Source organism: Halichoeres trimaculatus, unplaced genomic scaffold (genome assembly GCF_033239565.1).
Source record: "Halichoeres trimaculatus isolate MK-OKI-2021-1 unplaced genomic scaffold, fHalTri1.1 fHalTri1_scaffold_13, whole genome shotgun sequence".
Lineage (NCBI taxonomy): Eukaryota > Metazoa > Chordata > Actinopteri > Labriformes > Labridae > Halichoeres > Halichoeres trimaculatus.
In genome coordinates this window covers 2,627,145-2,643,447 of record NW_027437191.1, presented here as the reverse complement: position 1 = coordinate 2,643,447, position 16,303 = coordinate 2,627,145, and the positions used below count along the sequence as shown (strand labels likewise).

Genomic DNA, 16,303 nt, shown 5'->3' with positions numbered 1-16,303 from the left:
ACCAAAGAGGGAAACACTAACATAGCATTTGTTTTACTGTTTTCTTCCCACCTTCAGGCCCTGAATGTAAATATCACTGTATTTATTATTTCATGTTCTCAGAATGCACCCACAGCCCAGCTCTTGGAATCAGCTTAATGCCTCATGTCACCACATTAAGCTCATTTTCAGTCGCTGCCCTGGGAGGACATTAGTGCAAACAATAAACAAGGTCCCATCGCCCTTGCTGGAGGCAATGGTGGCCTTACAGGCCACCATTGCCTCCACAAGCCTTTTCCAGTTGAGCTCCAATTAAAAAAAAAAAAAAAAACGCACACACTATGGAGTTACTTTCACTTTGCAGCAGTGCCTTGAAACTGTCTCATAAACATTGATGTGCTCCTTGGGGGATGATGGGATTCCATGTCACACCAGTTATATCAGGATGAAGGAGACATTTGTTTAGCGTATATTACTGTATATTTGCTCATCACTGAAGAAACAGAGTATTCCTGTGGCTTATGTGAAGTGTTTTACCCTAAAGCTAATATCATATGGCCTTGAGAATTAATAACTCAATAACACAGTTGGTGGCTGCAAGGAAACCCCACCCTCATGTACTTTACTGTGTTAATAAATCACCTAGAATGCAACATGATTCAATAAACAGGTCAGAAATTGATGAGAAGGCGTTTTCTCTGAAGAAATACAGATAAAACTAAAAGAATGAACAATGTGAGGATCAAACTTCAAACAAGAATGGTTGCTTTTGTGCAGGGCCAATTTGAGATCAAAGATTTTGTGCATTGTGTCAAAGTCTGTTGATATCTGGCAGCTGACTCAGCAGTGTGGTGAGCTACTGCCACCCAAGGGATCTTTTTGGTATTGCTGTGGATTTAGTTCAGGATCCAGTATGCATAAAACAGCCTTTTGAAATTTTGAAAGATAAATTTACCTATCAGCAACATCTTTCTGTCATTATGAGCTATGCAAGTTATTTTTGTTGTTGTTGTTGTTGTTGTTGTTGTTGTTGTTGTTGTTGTTGTTGTTGTTGTTGTTGTTGTTGTTGTTTTCTAACCAACCACAGAGCAAGCATCCCACCATTTTAAGTAATTACAGGCTCATCTCCAAGTTATCTGTCCTGGCCAAAGTTTGAAAAACTTTTATCAGTGAGCAATTAAAGGAATTTCTCCATATCAGCAAAATTTTAGCAGCAATTACATTTATTTTAATTTAAGGCTTGTTCAATAACAAATCATACTGCCAGCTCAGGTGAGCTACATTATGACATACATGTTATGTGGGAGGTGGCAAAGTGCTGTCCCAATCTTAGTTACACCATTTTGAGACCTTGCAGACTCGTGCACTCAGACACTTTCCAGGTGATCTTACAGTTTTTCTCATTGGCTTTGGTACATTTCTCAAATCATCCTCACCATTTGCAAAACAGGAAGTGCAATTCTCAAAACAGTTTTTACAAAAAGAAAAACACCATGAATAACCTGCTAAAGCCAGTCTCTGGTTCAAAATCCTTTGTTCGCACCTGAAAAGTAAATCTCTGTGTCAGTGAAGGTGTCAGTGCATCAGAATGACGAGTCCCTGTGTCAGTGTGTATGGATAGGACAGTCAAAGTGCTCAGTCATGTTGTCAGTATAACAGTGAACTCTGGAAGGATGTTCTGATGAAAACTATGCCTAAAGTTTTGATGACAGTTAATACAGTAAATTGTAAGTTACATCTTATATTATTATATTAGTGACCTGGGAGTAATTTACCAATCCAGACAGTTTAAGAAAAAAAAGTCTAATAAAATTGTGTGGAGAAATGCTTGACATGTTAAGATAACTTGTTCAATCTTTTTGCATGTAAAGACTTATATGATGAACTCATGACTAAATGTTGTGGTGGTGAGACTTTTCAAAAGAGACCCATGATCAACATGACAAAAGCAATTGATAATGTAGGAAACAGCAGAGAATTGTGCATTATCATTTGCATGGATAACCCAAACAATCTGCAAGTTGTTCAAAGAAATGAGAAACTGATTTTTGATGTGTACAAGTGACATAATGATGTGAAGCTTGAACAAGGAGTTTAGAGAATTTCAATTCAGATCTGAGAAATGAACCAAAGCAAAAACTAAAGAACTGTAATTCAGTCCGTAAGGGCTCAGGGCTCAGGGTTTAGGAGGAACACTGAGATACAGCCATTGGCTCTATTCTGTAATAGGGTGGCCTTCACTGGCGTCATGCAGACTAAAACACTGGTATCTTATCATTTATAGGTGTATCATATGTCTGCATCCTCCTTATGTCCTCACCTGTATTGTAGAGACAAAAACAAGAACTCACTACCTTTGATTACAGGATCTTATTTTACTGTCAGTTCCCAGGTTTAGGATTGAACCTGGCAAAAAAATCATTCAAGTTTGCAGCGCCCTCTAGCTGGAAAGATCTACAACACACTTTTAGGTACCCTGAGGCATAAGGAACACAGAAAAAAAGTTGTGTGGTTCTATCTTTACAAAATCTACATATTCCTTCACCTAGGATAAGCTGATTTGAATTTGGGGCCGGTTTTTGCTTTTGTCACATTTTTACTCACTGTAGACTCATTTTTCACTGCAATACGAACTTCTACACTTCTATGAGATCAGGAGAACCAGGGCTAAAGCCAGATGTAACTCAACAATGTCTCAGCAATATAACAGAACCAGAGTGCAAGAGATTATTCAAAAAAGAAAGGCGGAAAATAAATATTTATTCTAAAACCTTACCTACTGATGACACAATTTCCTTAGGGATTACTTGGGAGGGCTGTTTCTTATCTTATCCTGTGTTTTTTTTACACAGTTCTTGTTGGATGTGGTTTTCTTTGGGCCCTGGAGGCTGCTGGTTTTTAAAAAGACCAGCTGCCTTGTCCCTGCTCTTAAACATATAGAGAAATAAACTAGGAGTGACTTAAGATTTTGAATGTTCAAATATAACAAATATAACAAAATGATCTTAGATGGAATAGTCAATGTTACCATTAGCTCATCTAGGCTGTGATCAATGTACAGCTCCCAGTTAAGCCAGGTGCTGATAGGTATAAAATGCAGTTTCACACACACACACACACACACACACACACACACACACACACACACACACACACACACACACACACACACACACACACACACACACACACACACACCACAAACTGATTAAATAAAGTTTTAATGTGATCAAGGCTACTTTTGCAATAGGCATGCTCTCTCTCTGTTACTTGTTTTTTCTTCATTTAGCTTTATTTTCTATGTTTATAAAAAGTATGTTTTCCAAAAAAGAAAAAAAGAAAAAAAGAAATGCAGTCAGCATTGTGGCCACAATGCAGCAGAGGAAAGTCTATATGTATTGGTTCAAAAAATAAATAAAACAAATAACATTACTGAGAAGTTCCAGAAAAGAAAAGTAAGGAAGAAGAATGCTGTTGACGCTAACTATTATCAAAGCATTGAGGCTAAAAAGAAGAGTTGTTCATATTTTCCGTTGGATTGAAATAAAGTTGATTTTTTTTCTCTGATATACAAATGTAAAACATCCTGATTCCCTCTCTCTCTCTCTCTCCCTCTCTCTCTCCCTCTCTCTCTCTCTCCCTCTCTCTGTGTGATCAACTATAAAGTTAGTTTTCACATTTTATAATGTTTGTTACTCCTTGTTCACAGTAACTTTCAAATATTGGAAAGTATTAGTACATAAATACATGATCCTGTGTATCTTCTGGATAGCTGGTACTAAATGCACAGTAACAACGTACATTTATACATGGCTCTTATCCTGGTTTCGTATAAAACACATTTTAGTATAGAATATTGATATACAGTTTGTGGTTCCTACTCCATTTCTCTATCAGTAAGTGGGTCCTTGGTCTGAAAAACGTTGAAGTCCCCTGTTCAATCATTCTGAAAATATTTTTTAAACAGCAATACTTGTGACAACAAGCAATATCCAGCAGGTGTCACTATTGGACCAGTTCACACAATTTGACACTTTCTGACCATTAATATGTTAAGAACATTCTATTCTATTCTATTCTATTTCACTATATTTTTTGACCACTATGACCTGAAGGACAGGTATTAGGTCGAAGGTTTCAGTCTGACAGGACTGGAGGAGCTCAGAGGCAGACTGCTCACAGCTCTTACAGTGAGAATACAAACTTTAAGTTAATTTTAAGCATTGATGAATCTTATGAAGTAATCTTGACCTGTCCAATAAACTGGATCGTGAAAATTTCTGTTGTGATTTAAAGGTTTTTTAGTTTAGTAATTGTCCTCAGTGAAGGGTGTCTCCCTCTTCTGATGTCTATCCTATGATATTTATATTTCCCTAATAGCTTTGACAGTGACACATGCAGTGACAGTTTCATTGTTGGCTTTCACTGACCCATTTCCAATTTTACAGATGTGTCACAGTTATACAACACACATGATATAACACCTCAGTGAATGGTTATAGCACATACTGTGATAAGTGGTCAGGGTAGTAAACACACATGCTGACAGGTTGTTTTATGTGTGGGGGTGCGAGTATAGTCACAGAAGAAAAAACTTAGCTCCATGACAACTAGCAGTTGTGGAAGACGTGGGTGTACTCTGACCCCTATGGTCTACCCTGACCTTGCTTTATGGTCATGTGGAGGTGTGTTAACCCTGAACATATCGTCAGACAGACTGCTGGCAATAAAAAGCTCTAAACCTTTCTCCAGCTACAGCTACAGACTCAAAGCTCCAGTCAACACTTGGTTTGGCAACATACCAAAAAGCATCACAGCTGAGCTACATGCAGCTTTGTGCTAAAAGAAATTGTGATGGTTTGATTATAGGGACCTCATACATTAAGGCTTTACATGTCTCGAGACATGTAAAACATGTTTAGATCTAAACATATTTTATGTATTTCTCACAGGCAGGGATTTTACAATAAGATAGTTCAAATTTGCTAACATAAACGTACCTGGAAAAGTATACTCAACATAAATAGCTTAACTGCACAAGTGACAATGGGTACCTTACCTGACTGAAACAAATAGTTGCACCCCGCATAATACTAATAACTTTAAATTCACTGTTTACAAAGTGCTAGACTATAAAAGCAAAATAACTACCCAAACACAGAATAAGCCTATAAAGGAATAAAAGTGAAATCATCAATTTAACAATCCGACGGAAAACGTAAGAGAACACAGACATCGGACAAAATGAATTACATAAAATAAACAATTTGAATGACAGTTTGAAATACAACCAATTTGAAGAAACATCACACGTACGTGTGTTTCAAGAATAGATTAAAGAGAAAGCAGATCCTGTGGGCCTTACATTTTCCTAATATTCGTATACAATTGCGGAAAATGCTGAGGCCAGAGAGAAAACGTCTGTTGCATCAAGAGGAAAAAACAAAAACAAATTCCATTGGCTTATCCTGGACTGTCCTTAATATTGACCAATCAGAAACGTGGATGGGCGGGGTTTGAGCGCTATGGTTTGTGTGGTAGCGGAGGGAGGGGATAGTGCGAAGCGTGTTGTTGTCTGTTGCTGCCGGGGAGAAGTAAAGCTGCCAAGGTCGGTTTAAGAACTTCTTAGAGCAAGACTTCGGTTTATAACATCAGGAAAGTACCAACCCCCACACGTACAGGTGAGTTTTCAAGCCAGAGCAACTTTTATGTGTTTTATGTGTGTGTGCGTGTTTGGTTGGCGTTTTGCTGATTTTACTGCTACATATTGTGTCGTGGAATATTGTGTATCCCGTTAAATCAGTGACTGTCAAATCAGCTCACATGGGAAGAGATGCCGGGGAGCCGCTGAGTGGCTACTTAGTATTTTCCAGCTTAGAGCGCTAAAACTGGCTATTTTTTACTCGTAAGCGCTCTGCAAGTGTGATAAGACTGTTATGTATCACCACCTGTTCCTGTTTAGTGACCGACGCTGATTTGTTGAGGAAGTATCCTTCCCTCAAGACGCTTCTTTTGACAGCGATGCAGACGGCTAACAGGCGCTGCGGCTAGCCAGCAAACTTAGCTTCAAGTTCCACCCGAACTGAAGCCAAGCTACATCTGAGTTTCCCCTGTCACCGGTTCACTGTATGAGCTGGTTATTTAAAGTGGAATCTGTTAAAAGACAGTCAGCTGCTGTACGATTCAGTTAGGATGTCAGTTCTCACTATACACCAACTCATTTCTCCTCAATTCTAATCGGGAAAGATTGACCTCGAATTGTCATCAATGCACTGTACTCAGTGTACACCAGGGGAGGAGGGAGCAAAATATGACTACTTCACTTGGTTAGAGAGTAAATGTGTCCGCCTTTTCCAACCAGAAGAAAAGCCCCATTGTCTTATCTGAGCTAAACGTCTCCTTGCTTCGGACAGTCTCCTGTTATTATAAATACCAGTCAACTACAGCTGTTTGTTTCTCCTCTCTCCTACCAGCTACCCATGATGTGAGACTCTGTTTTCCCCACACAAGTTCACACTAATTAAGATCCAGTGACAGCAACAGACGATTGATTCATGTAGACCTGTAATATCAGTCCTTACAGTCCTTTAAGGAAGTGTTGGCACATTAAGCAACAGTTATTGTGTGGTGGGAGCTATCATAGTTGGTATTGATTATTTCAGAAATGAATTCTGAAATATTTTTTGAAGGAACTAAGTGACTCATCATCATCAACATTGTTTTTAAAAAATGTTTGGATTTATTAAATGAGGGAAGAGCAGAAGAAACCAGCTGTTAACTCTTCTGTGATTAATGCGTTTCCCTTTGGCTCTCTCTGCACTGAAATGGCGCTCTTTTGTGAAGAGAAAACATACAGCAACAGCTGTGCTCCTCAGCCACAGTGTGCATGCTTCAGTGTGCTGACGTGTTTTGTTTCAGCAGGAATGCCAGGCAGTAATTGCAGCATTAATGGAATGCATGAAGAACTGTGTGACTGAAACCATGCAGGACAATGGCTGTTGTGGCTGAACCTGATCTCTCCTGGAAGAAGTTGAAATGCTTTGCATGTTTTTTTGAATAGCCTAGGGCTGTTTTGTGCCTCTGTGTTCACTTTTACTCACTGTGGGCACATTACACCATGCAGGACTTTGTATAACCTTAAAAGGAAGATGCTAAGTCATAGCTTGAAGCAGTAAAACTTAGAAAGCATCACACATGATGCAGCATGGGATTCACAAACATGAGTAGCCCAAGTCTTGTTTTTAATCAGAATACTGTTTGCAATAGCCTGATTTAACTCTTCATTCACTCCACATTTGCCTGCCTTGTTGAAAACAGAGCATGTCTGCTTGTGCTCTGTGTGCAATTGAATCAGAGCATTCTATGATGAAGTTTGAGCTGATAAGTGTTGAGTAGCTGTTGATCATACTGTAGTTATGCAGAAGATGAAGAATAGAGAGGAGACATGGAGAAGAACTTATGGTCACTGAGTTAGTGCAGGCAAGTTGCATCTCATCAACCTTTTTATATCAGCGTCTGAGAATGCACTGATCAGTCAAAAAATGGGGACCTCTGTTAGGGATAGGTACCTTCCACATATGAAATGATACAGCACAGATGCCCGGTACCTTACAATCAGTATTGGTACTCATCAGTTCAAAATTTTGGTACATTTGTGTGTATTAATGTGATAACAAATATTAATTTGTTTTATGGTAAAATCTCAATGTTTTGAATTTAACATATTCATTCTTCAGCATATAACCTTGCAATGCTGTGTTCATGTCCAGCATGGAAAATTGTCTACTCTTCCACTTCCTAACAGTCACAAGGATGTGTTTAGGTACCTTAACGTGGTACCTTTTGATTTTACATGAATCAGTACTCGGTACTACAGACAGAATTCGACCAGTACCTGTAAAAGTACCTAATTCCGTACCCATCCCTAACCTCTGAAGGTCTAAAGAGTAGGGGTGCACCAATCATAATTTTCTGGCCGATCACTGATCTTTGAAAAGCCTGACCTGCTGGTATTGATTTGGGCCGATACTGATTTTTATTATTTAATTGTTTTATAACTGACAGCATATACTTTCAATGTCCCAATCTTATTTTATTGAAAATCAATGACCTATAACTGTGAAACAATAAAATCTTTTTGTTCTAACTTAAACAACCAATAAAGTGTCATTAGTTTTAGGTCTCAGAGCAAAAAGCAATAAGCAATAAGCAATAAGATCAGTTTCATATGTAGGATCGGCCAATCACCGATCACTGATCCCCAAAAATTAAGGAAATAGGCACTGGTTGATTGGTGCATGTCTACTAAAGAGGTAGTAAAGTTAAAAGGTTTTTAAAGTAATTAAGACATTTCATGTGTCACTATCAGTGAAGTTAAGTAAAATAGGGAAACAGTAACTTATTAAGGCCAACAGGTGCTAACACCCATGGTTCCCTCTAAACGTCAGAAAAACAGTACTACCCAGCAGACCAGTACCAGGGCAGTCTTTGCAGTCATGTGTAAGTCAGTAGTTACAGGTATGAGTAGATGCAGGGCAGGCTGTGCAACAGGAGTTTATATCTGATTGTTGGAACATCTAGTGATGTATTTAGTGGCTCACAGGCTCACGGGTTGGGCCGTGTCTGCCTTGAGATGAACCATTCACGGGTTCAAGATTCTGGGCTAATGCAAGGTGGTGCAGCAAATGCAGCGCTTTAAAGAGGAGCACATGTCAGACTTTACCAATCTGTTTAGTGGAGCCTGAACGCAGCGGCTGTCAGAACTCTGCTCGATCAGCGTGGGTAGAGCAGTTTGAAACTGTTGTAGTTTTCATTTTCTCACTGCTTGCTGTTTCTGAAAGTAAAAAACAGTTGAAAAAAACAGGATACAGCATCACACACCCTTTAAACAGTGGCATTTTCTCACGCTGTGGTTTGAAACTTCTGTCACTTTTTGGTTGCATACGAAAAGTGACAGAAGCCAAGTCATTTTGATTTGCTGAAGGAAAAAACTGCATGTTCACCAGTGCCTGCTGGCAAAGACTGTCTCTTAATGTAATTCTTCTTTTGAGGCAAGGCAGTGTGCCATGAGCAGAGATGGGGATTGAAACACAGGTCTACTGGGGACCAGGTTAAAAACGGTTTTCATAGCCCCCATTTGAGGTTCCTGTTGAAGCCTACAGAACCTGCTATTGACTCTTGTGGTCCAGTGACTTTCTGTTTCAGTCGTATGTCTCGCTGAGGCGGGTTGTTGTCTCATTGCTGCTCAAACATGAGAAAAACTGAATGCTTTTGGTACCTGCTGCTGCAGGTAATATCTAAAAATTCGGTCTTGAACTCCTAAATAATAGCATAGTATTGACAGTGGGTGTGTTGCAGATTTGCATCTTTAAGTAGTCTTGATAATGATTTCAGTGTCAATAAAAAAATGACAATCTCCATAACTAGAACAAAAAGCTGCAGTAAAAACCTGAAGAAAACAGTGAGTTAAATCAAAACTAATTTTTTTTTTTTTTTTTTTGCTTAAAATAGTTTAATCCTGAATCTGAAGTTATTTTTGTCATGCAAAAAACAGAAGCCACATAAGCTTTTCTTCCAGCAGTAGATGATGAGTCTGTGCAGATATCAAATGTTGAGTTTTAGCGAAACAGGCAGTGGGAAGTGCTAATGATAGTGAAGTGATAATCCTTTGCATTGACAACTGAGGTTAGCCCACAGCGCTACCAGGCTCTGCTACACCCAGAAAACACAAACAGAAGGTACAACTGGACCATTGGTGGAAGTTGTTACAGGTTTAGCAAGGATGAAATTCCTCTCTTTGAATCTTGATTCAGGTTGACCACTTGTTGTGTGTGTTAGGGATGCTATTTCTATTCAGACAATGCAGACTGAAATCCCAGAGTTTCTCAGCTCCAGGCTTTAAGTGCTTGGCTCCCATCCTGTTGTCAACCACCGATCATCCAGTTTACTGCAGACCACCAGTCACCAGTCACCGCTGACTCGGCCGATGCTGCCATCTGGGCTGGAACAGAAAACACTACAGACTCCTCACTGGCTCTAGAGCAGGGATCTCAAACTCGTTCCATGGAGGGCCAAGAGGCTGCAGGTTTCCTTTCCAACCAGAAACTCCACCAGCTGATTTCACTTATTACCTCACCTTCAAGCAGAGAGCAGGGACTAATCAGTGAAATCAGATGGTGGAGTTTCTGGTTGGAAAGGAAACCTGCAGCATCTTGGCCCTCCATGGCACAAGTTTGAGACCCCTGATCTAGAGCCTCAAATGCAGCTAACAGATTGTGTGTGTGGTAGTAGAAAAAAAAGTTTTAACAGTTATCTTACAATATCAATGATTCTGAGGAGTGTGACAAAGCTGTAATTAATCCAGACTTAAGTTTTTATATTAAGTGCAGCAACACATTAAGATGTTATATTTTACATATAGTAATATAAGGTGACCCAATGAGAACTGTTTGGTAAGAGGGATTTAAGCTTGGATGTGCTAAAATGCCCCAAGGGGACTTTATTTTATTTATTTTATTTGTTTATTTGACAGGGACGATACATACCACATTGCCACAATGGGAAAATGTGAACATATATAAGACGTCTAGCCTCAGCTAATTTGCAGTCCTTGTCCCTGGTCAGGATTTACAGTACAATGAGTTAGGGCTGGACAATTAATCGGATTTTAATTGTGATTTCAATTTTGCCATCTGACAATCATAAAAACAATATAATCGAAGAAAAACAATTAATATGCCACACAGTGTAGATGTATGCAAGTTCCTGTGCTTCATAGCTCTTCTGTGTTCCATGTGCAGCCACAGCAAGTGTGTGTGTGACTTATGTATATCGATAATACTGTCTGTGCCACTTGCTGGTTCTTTAAAGTTGTGTTTAAATCAGTACGGAAGTTTTTGAATAAATGAATAATTGTGTATATTAATTGTGATTTAAATATCACTTAAAATAATTGGGATTCTTATCTTTACCATAATCGCCCAGCCCTACAATGAGTTATACAAAATACAGATACAATTATACAAATCCAGTAATACAGTGTCAATAAATACCATAAATAAATAAATAGACACAGTTGTAGTGAATTCGAGCTAAAACACAGGTTACATTTAACATCAAAGATTATTAAAATAGTTTACTGTTAGTTACTTGTAAGAAATTAGTGTTCACATTTCTGCTGCTGTTTAAACCACTGTTTAACTTCTGCACTGAACTTTTCAAGTTCTGTTTGAGATTTAATTTCAGATGGTAAGGAATTCCACAGGTGTATGCCTTGCACTGAGAGCAATGACTGCCCAAATGTTGTCCTGCATCTTTGGATTTTACAGTTTTGTTGTGTTCTGTTCCTTGTTATTGTCCTACAGCTGTCTGTCTTTGTAAAGTTCTGGGACATCACTTGTGGAGCCAGACCATTTAGGCACATGAAAACAACTTTCAGAAAAGATATTTTTATAAAGTTAGAAAAGGTCAACAAATTGTATTTCTCAATAACTTTGCAGTGTTGCCACTTTTGTGGCTTCTGATCTAAGATTTTCAAAGCTTGTTTATAAAGTGAATACAAAGGTTTTGTAGTTGAGTCTGTGGCCTGCCCCCAGGCACTGATGCAATAGGACAAATGTGAAAGGACCATGGTATGCAGATATAAATGAGCTGCCTTAAAGGAGAGACACGACCTAATAAGTCTAGAGTAAATCGAACTTAAGTTGAGAATAGCAAGTTACTCCTAACTATTTAAAGTCATTTACCACATCTATTTCTTTCGCATCAATAGTGATGTGAAATTTATCTAGAACTTTCTTTCTTATTGAAAAGCACATTGATACTGTTTTTTTGTAATTAAGTGTTAGGTGGTTCCTTTGTAACCATTCTGAAACACTAACCATCTGCCTGCTTAAGATCTCTGAAGCTTGATGGGGGTTCTTTGCTGAGACATAAAACACTGTATCATCAGCGCACAAATGATCTTGACATAGTTAAATTTATATATTATTCTGTTCATAATCTATAAAATGAAATGAAATTATCAGCAACAAAATAAGAGATTTCAAATACATTTGTTAGACATCACCGCCCCCAAGGGTGTAAACCTAGGGGAAACGCTGGTAAGTAACAAAAAGGCCAAGACAAGGTGAGACCCCTATGCAGCTATTCATCATAGTTTAAGTTAATCAAGAAAACTGTGTTTCAGTTACTTTCACAAATTTTCTGTGTCAGGTAGGATAACTGTCCAACTCAGAAACCGCTGAGTCAACTTTTGTTGTGGCTGTATTTAATTAAACTGAACTGATCCTTACTGCAGTGTTTCTCAATCCTGGTCCTGGGGACCCCCTGCCCTGCATGTTTTAGATGTTACCCCACTCCAGCACACCTGATTCAAATGAATGGCTCGTTATCAGGCTCGAACAGAGCTTGATGACAAGCTGATCATTTGAATCAGGTGTGTTGGAGTTGGGAACATAAAAAACATGCAGGGCAGGGGGTCCCCAGGACCAGGGTTAAGAAACACTGCCTTACTGGACCACTTGGTGGAAATGGGGCTCTAGGCTGCAGTGGTCTGTTCAAACCTGAGAGTCTATCAATAAAATGAAGAGAAAGATCAGGTTAGTAGATAGTGCTCAAAGATGTCGCTGCATCAACACCCAACAGATTGTCCCCACAGTCTTGGGCTTTCATTTTTAATTGGGCTTTATGTAACGTTTGTTTGCCAATCCTGGGTGTCAAAACCACTGCTTCTTCTGATTGACTGGTGACAAAATCAGAAACCATTCACCATGGAACATATAATGAAACTTTTTTGTTTTAATTGAGTTTTCAACATGAACAGTACAAATGCACCGCATGGTATACAGAATGCAAAATATGAAGTCTGAAATGAAACTTTTATTTTCATAGTTTCACATCATAGTGGGAAAAAAGTGAAATCCCTGAAGAAGGCTGCACACTTTCCTGCTGCTTCATAACAACCATCTTATCTTATAAATCTGTTTTACCACTGTATGCTCATCATTCAGAAACGTCCTTCAGTCACAGGTCTCCAACAGTTTCATTTGTTTGCCATCCTCCATCCCCTCCTGTTTTCATTCCTCTCAGGAAATTAGTGATTTTTCCTCTCTGTGCAGACCCAGGCTACATCCCAGTGAAACATCATGCAAATCAAACCGCCCGCTCTGAGTTCCTGTTTCACCCCAGACTAGCTGTCTGTCTGTCTCTATATGTCTGTCTGTAGGAACCAGTGAGTGTGTGTGTGAGTGAGTGTGTGTGTGTGTGTGTGTGTGTGTGTGTGTGTGTGTGTGTGTGTGTGTGTGTGTGTGTGTGTGTGTGTGTGTGTGTGTGTGTGTGTGTGTGTGTGGAACTGCACTGCTTTATGACCCTGCACACTTCCCGCTCACGTTTCACTTTTTATACTCACATCCTGTCAGAGGGACAACAGCTCTGTGTGTGTGTGTGTGTGTGTGTGTGTGTGTGTGTGTGTGTGTGTGTGTGTGTGTGTGTGTGTGTGTGTGTGTCTGTTCGCTGCTCACTCTTATTGTGCTCTCAGTGGCTGCTGTCGTGCAGAGACTTCACCCACAGTTATCATGAATCTATGACATTTAACCATCAGTTACTACAGCCGTGCTTTTACTGTATTGTTAGTGCAATACCACCCTGTTCGTTACTGTTGTTATTGTTGCTGGACTTTGAGGGGTTGGAATGTTCTCCCACAGTTTCATTTAGGCCTTTTATTAAAATTGTGAGGTGAACTGCTTTATGCTGTCAGAGAGGTTCCTGTGTTCACTGTCTGAACTGAGCTGCACACTCACTGGAAATGCTCCCATCTGTCCTTACAGTTTTGTGCAAACCACTTTCAACCAGGGGCTTCTTTGCTTTGGCAGTTTATTTATGTGCAAATGCCCAAAGCATCTTTTTTTTTCAAGGATACTGGAAAATTGGAAAGCCTCAGAAATTCTGTTACAGCACAAAGAAGGACCTGAAGCTAATGATGCCTCATGTTTCTCACTGGATTACATGTATGCTAAACTAGCTCTCTGCAGCAGGGCTTAGCATATGCAACCTTTCTTTTCAGCGTGTGCGAGTAAAAATTTCATCTAGCTGCATTCATGTGAGTGCATATGTCTTAATGCTTCCTCTATCACAGGCACAAGACATTGTGGTTTGAGTTCGCCCTCTGTTTCTCTGGTTCAGTCAGTCTCCTCCACCTGCACTCTCTCCTGTTCTGAAGAGAGAGCGCTGTCGCGTATACACGCAGGGCATATGCACATCACATACCGAAGACAGACAGAACTTCACGACAAAAAGGGTTTCACTATTTTAGAGTTAGCCCTCTTACTATAAGATTCACGCTACACTCAACTCTCTCCCTATTGAAGAGGATGCTATAATAGAGCTTCGGTTAGAGCTTAGGTAAGATAGAGAGATCAGGGCTAACCATAGGATGAGTCAACTTTTTAACCAGTGCAAGAGTTTAACTCATGACCTGTCATGTCAACACCTTAAAAAAAACCCAGCTAAAGCGTGAATAAACTTCTCATCAATGAGGAGGGCTGAAAGATTTTGGAAAATGATTTAATTGGGTTTCTTTTTTTTTTTTTGGACCAATATTGCGAATGCGATTTAGCATGTGATATTTGTGGGGGGACTTTTATCTTCTGCAATGAATCATTCTTTAGTATGACCCACATGACAAAGAATACTATCAACACATAAACAATTCTTTCCCGTAGGCCAGGCCCAGAAGTTATGATGAAATGAGATGAATTGATGCATGAATAGATACTAATAACATATTTTTATTTAACTATTACAATCACAGTGGAATATTGGCTGTTAGATTTAACTTCAAGTCTTGTTGACGTGTAATATATCATTGATTACCTACAATAAAATCAGAAAAAGAAACCAGGCACTGCAGAACAACAGGCTTGGTATGAACAATAAAACATTAACATAAAAATTAAAGATCCATTTTTGCCAGAAAGAAGAAAGAAGGAGTACAAGTTGCTTTATTTCCTCCAGGTCTGTGTACATGATTTTTTTTTTTTTTTTAAATTTCAGCCATTGCGATTTGAAAATTGCATTCTATTGTCGGTTTAAACTTGATTAAATGTTCAGCCCTATCAATGAGTGTAGCACAGTTACCTGCATTTAAAAAAAACAAAGTCCCAAATCCCTCTGCAGCTTTTTCCACCGGTCATACATTCCCCCTATATTCAGTCTCTGTTGGCATCTGCATCACCCATAATTCTTCCTCACTTCAGCATTTTCCTGACGGTCTTCTCCAGCTTCATGACGCTTCAGTAGCTGAGCAGCTAGCTGACGTTAGAGGGGTAGTGGGGAAAGATGAGGCTGGTCAGGGGAAATCGCAAGCCAGGAGAACAGTGGGAGAAAGGGTTTCAAAATGGGCGACTCCTTCATATTCGGGAGTGTATCCATCATTTCAGGTTATTTCAGTAAGTTTTTTTAAATCCATAATTTAAGATATTGTTTTATGGAAAGCCTCATTATTATTTTTCATTACAACAAAAATATTTTTTATTTCTTTTTTGGCTATAATATCCCTGACATGTTAACACATGCATGTTGTTATTCTTTGCCTTTATTTAAGAAGCACTTTTGTTTTCTTCTTTCAAAGTTACATCAAAGAAATAACCTGTTTTGTCAACCAGTGCTTGTTGCAGACAAACTTCATATTTAGAGTAAAATATTTATTTGAAATCATGCACTGGTGCGACCAACTGAGCAAGTTGGTCGCACCAGTGCTACCAGTGAAAAGTTGGTGTAGAGCCCCCGTGCACTTCAGCTGTGTGAATAACACTTTGAGGTGAAATAACTTGCAGTCTGCTTCCTGTTTACGGCCCTGACATGATGCTGTTGCCCTGTGTGTGAAGTGAAAGCACAGTTAGTTAAATATTCAAAAACCTGAAAGAAACATGGATCTGTTCAGACCTCGGCTGCACTAGTTCAGCTGCTCCCTGACTGATGATCAAAAGGTTTGGAGATCTACATCCTCACACTGGTAATGAAAAGCTACAGGTGAGGGATGCCGACAGCAGCCACACTCCAGTGAGAAGGGAGCATGGGGCAACAACAACTCAGAGTGTGTCAAACCTTACTGTGTGTGTGTGTGTGTGTGTGTGGGAGGGGGGGTTTGGCCCCACATTAATGGCTTGAACTCTGACCCTGAACCCTGTATCTTGGGCCTGTGATGGTTTTTGCTGATTCAAAGTAGAATTGGGCGATATATCCAATATACTCAATGTATCACGGGTTGTTGCACATGAGATGTATAAAATGACTATATAGCAACCATTAAGTACAAACAGTCACA

General features: G+C 39.3%; 1 protein-coding gene across 3 annotated transcripts in view; it reads left to right on the top strand.

Annotated features, from left to right (window-relative positions):
* Positions 1-5,505: 5,505 nt before the first annotated feature.
* The window catches only part of fam49a (family with sequence similarity 49 member A), a 70,846-nt gene continuing 60,048 nt past the window's right edge, over positions 5,506-16,303 (top strand). For all 3 annotated transcript variants that reach the window (XM_074684896.1, XM_074684897.1, XM_074684895.1), the window contains exon 1: positions 5,506-5,660. The gene's annotated coding sequence lies outside the window, so the exon portion shown is untranslated. The remainder of the gene's footprint in view (positions 5,661-16,303) is intronic.